A 4,285-nucleotide genomic window follows, 5' to 3' on the forward strand; every position below is an offset into this window, starting at 1 on the left:
TGTGGATATTGGACTTTCACAAGTCCTCTAATTTTTTTATCTTTTCTGTCCTATTTTCCTTTTCTTCCTTTCTCTAGCATCTGGAAAATTTCCTTCATTTTGTCATCCAACGATTTTTGTTGAACTTTAAATTCCTGTTTTCTTAGTTTTAGTTACCAAGGGTCTTTTTTAATTTTCTTTTTTTTTATAGCAGCTTGTTATTGTTTGATGGATTCAAAATCTTATCATTTCTTTGAGAACATTTATTGTAGTTTTTAATTGATGCTTTAGTCTCCCTGCATTATTTCTGTTTTTTTACAAGTTGATTTTCCTGTTTATTTTATTCTTTGCTTATTTATTAGAAGCTTTTCTTTTTTTTATTATTTTTTATGTTATGTTGGTCACCATACAGTACACCATTAGTTTTTGATGTAGTGTTCCATGATTCATTGTTTACATATAAAACCCAGTACTCCATGCAATATGTGCCCTCCTTAATACCCATCACTGGGCTTACCCATCCTCCCACCCCCCTCCCCTCTGAAACCCTCAGTTTGTTTCCCGGGGTCCATAATCTCTCATGGTTCATCTCCCCCACTGATTCCCCTCTTCGTTTTTCCCTTCCTTCTCCTAATGTCCTCCATTCTATTCCTTATGTTCCACGTATAAGTGAAACCATATGATAATTGTCTTTCTCTGCTTGACTTATTTCACTTAGTATAATCCCCTCCAGTTCCATCCATGTTGATGTAAATGGTGAGTATTCATCCTTTCTGATGGCTGAATAATATTCCACTGTATATATGGACCACATCTTTATCCATTTGTTTGTCAAAGGGCATCTCAGCTCTTTCCACAGTTTGGTCATTATGGACATTGCTGCTATGAACACTGGGGTGCATGTGCCCCTTCTTTTCATTACCTCTGTATCGTTGGGGTAAATACCCAGTAGTACAATTGCTGGGTCATAGGGTAGCTCAATTTTTAACTTTTTAAGGGACCTCCACGCTGTTTTCCAGAGTGGCTGTACCAACTTGCATTCCCACCAACAGTGTAAGAGGGATCCCCTTTCTTCACATCCTCTCCAACATTTGTTGTTTCCTGCGTTGTCAATTTTTGCCATTCTAACTGGTGTAAGGTGGTATCTCAATGTGGTTTTGATTTGAATTTCCCTGATGGCTAATGATTTGGAACATTTTTTCATGTGTCTGTTAGCCATTCATATGTCTTCTTTGGAGAAGTGTCTGTTCGTGTCTTCTGCCCATTTTTTTTTTTACTTGATTATTTGTTTTTTTGGGTGTTGAGTTTGAAAAGTTCTTTATAGATCTTGGATAATAGCCCTTTATCTGTAGTGTTATTTGCAAATATCTTCTCCCATTCCATAGGTTGCCTCTTTGTTTTGTTGACTGTTTCCTTTGTTGTGCAGAAGCTTTTTATCCTGATGAAGTCCCAAAAGTTCATTTTTGCTTTTGTTTCTCTTGTCTTTGGAGCCAAGCAGAAGAAGAAAAATAATTAAGATTGGAGCAGAGATCAATGAATTAGAAACCAGAAATACGGTAGAGCAGATCAATGAAACTAGAAGCTGGTTCTTTGAAAGAATTAATAAGATTGATAAACCACTGACCCGACTTACCCAAAAGAAAAGAGAAAGGACCTAAATTAATAAAATTATGAATGAAAGGGGAGAGATCATGACTAGCACCAAGGAAATAGAAGAACAAAATTGAAGCAGTGATCAAAAACCTCCCAAAAAACAAAAATCCAGGTCTTGATGGATTTCCAGGGGGAATTCTACCGGACATTAAAAGAAGAAATAATACCTATTCTTCTGAAGCTGTTTTAAAAAAATAGAAATAGAAGGAAAACTTCCAAACTCATTCTATGAGGCCAGCTTCATTACCTTGCTCCCAAAACCAGGCAAAGACCCCATCAAAAGGAGAATTACAGACCAATATCCCTGATGAATATGGACGCCAAAATTCTCAACAAGATCCTAGCCAATAGGATCCAACAGTACATCAAAAGTTTTATCCATCATGACCAGGTGGGATTTATTCCTGGGATGCAAGGGTGGTTCAACATTTGCAAATCGATCAGTGTGACAGAACACATTAATAAGAGAAGAGACAAGAACCATATGGTCCTCTCAATTGATGCAGAAAAGCATTTGACAAAATACAGCACCCTTTCTTGATTAAAACTCTTCAGAGTGCAGGGATAGAGGGAACATTTCTCAATTTCATAAAAACCATCTATGAAAAGCCCACAGCAAGTATCATTCCCAATGGGGAAGAGCTGAGAGCTTTTCCCTTAAGGTCAGGAACATGACAGGGATGCCCACTCTCACCACTATTGTTCAACATAGTACTAGAAGTCCTAGCATCAGCAATCAGACAACACAAAGAAATAAAAGGCATTCAAACTGGCAGAGAAGAAGTCAAACTCTCTCTCTCTTCGCAGATGACATGATACTTTATGTGGAAAACCCAAAAGACTCCACCCCCAAATAACTAGAGCTCATACAGCAATTCAGTAATATGGCAGGATAACAAAATATCAGTGCACAGAAATCAGTTGCTTTCTTATTAGAGGCCTTTCTTAAATATCTGGCAATCTACGGATTTCTGCACATTTTTAAGAGTGAGACATTAAAAATTTTATTAGATGTTTTGTGCAGGAGGTTATGGCTTGAAATCTGTGGGCTTCATCACAGAATAATCTAACTTGAGGTGTTTAGTTGGGAAATTCCCAATGTCAATATCTGAGGTCGTTCTTTAAGGATGAATCAGATTCTCCAGGTAAATCTCTTATAGTCTTTTGCCCTATAAAAAATATCCCATACTATTGTTTAAGTGGGTTTTTGAAAAGAGGAAAAGGTAAATGCATGTGTTTAATCCTCCATTTTTACTCAGAAATGGGAGAAGGCAGGGCATATCATTGGCATATTCATAAGGGTGATTATGGCAATGTATCATCCTCCTTAGCATCACACACATTCTGAAAATATCAACACTTCTAGGGACAAGATATACTGATTCTTCTGTAATGGTCGGTGATCATGTTCAGGGGTGAGGTTAGGAAATTTGGTGTACCTCAGGTGGTAATAAATGAATGTGAAAGCTAGTTAGTAATAGAGTTTAAACATGGGAGTTATCCTTATTGAGATGGTCTGTAAGAGTTGTACAGGTGGGTAACATTTTTTAGGGAGAAAGTGTGGATGGAAAAGAGAGCTGTTATTAGAGAGAAACTAAAACGTGTGTCTCTAAACAGGAGACTGATTATGAAAGCAAGGAATGAGTGAAGTCTACAGGATTACTTTCTCTTTGCATCTTATGAATATTTTCAAGGCTCACACTTTGTGCAGTGTTGAGCCTAAGACAGACAGTTGGTCTAAATTAAAATTTGGCTAACCTAACTTAGACTGGGATTACTTCTGAAAATATTTATTGCATTCCTACTATTTATTTCTTTACTCAACAAATATTACACATCAGGCACTCTTCTAAGCCATGAAGATATAGTAATAAACATACCAAAATTCCACCTTCATGGACCTTATTAAGTGCTAGATACTGTTCTAGTGGTAGAGAAGACAGTGTTGAACATGATTAGCAGAGTCCTTATTCTTGTATAGCTTATATTATGGTTTGATATGGGAGTAGACAGGTAGTAAACAAGGAAGATAAAGTTAGATAATGATTAGTGTTAAGGTAAAAGAAAACAAGGTGATATGATATAGAGTAGGTGATGGTAAGCTGAAATTTGAATGATAAGAAGAAAGCATATGAAATCTGAGAGGAAAACCTTTATAGACAGAGGAACAACTAGGAATGTTAAATGTCAGTGGGACAGAAAGGCTAGTATAACTGAGGCATAGTGATAAAGAGCTAGTTGTATGACATGAAATGAGTAGAGACAAATAAAATAGCATCTAGTTGTTTGTATTAAAATATTTTGATTTTTTATGATAGCAATAGAGAGCTATTGGAGGTCTTTACATAGGGTAACTAAATGATCGAACTTATGCTTGAAAAGGATAACCCTGACTGCTCTTGAAGAATAGACTATACTGGGACAAGAATATAAGTAGGCAGACCTGTTAGGCGGCTGTTGTGGCAATCTAGGCAAGAGAAATGATTGGACTAAACCATGGATATGGAGGGAGGTGGATAGATTTGGGGTATTCTTTCAAGGAAAAATTTGTAGGAAAGTCTAGTAGATTCAGTGTAAGGCTATAGGAAAAGAAGACAATCAAGGATTATTCTCTTTTTTGTTTGAGTGACAGGATGGAGAGTGGTACCATTTC

This window comes from Ursus maritimus (genome assembly GCF_017311325.1).
Source record: "Ursus maritimus isolate PB19 chromosome X unlocalized genomic scaffold, ASM1731132v1 scaffold_X1, whole genome shotgun sequence".
NCBI lineage: Eukaryota > Metazoa > Chordata > Mammalia > Carnivora > Ursidae > Ursus > Ursus maritimus.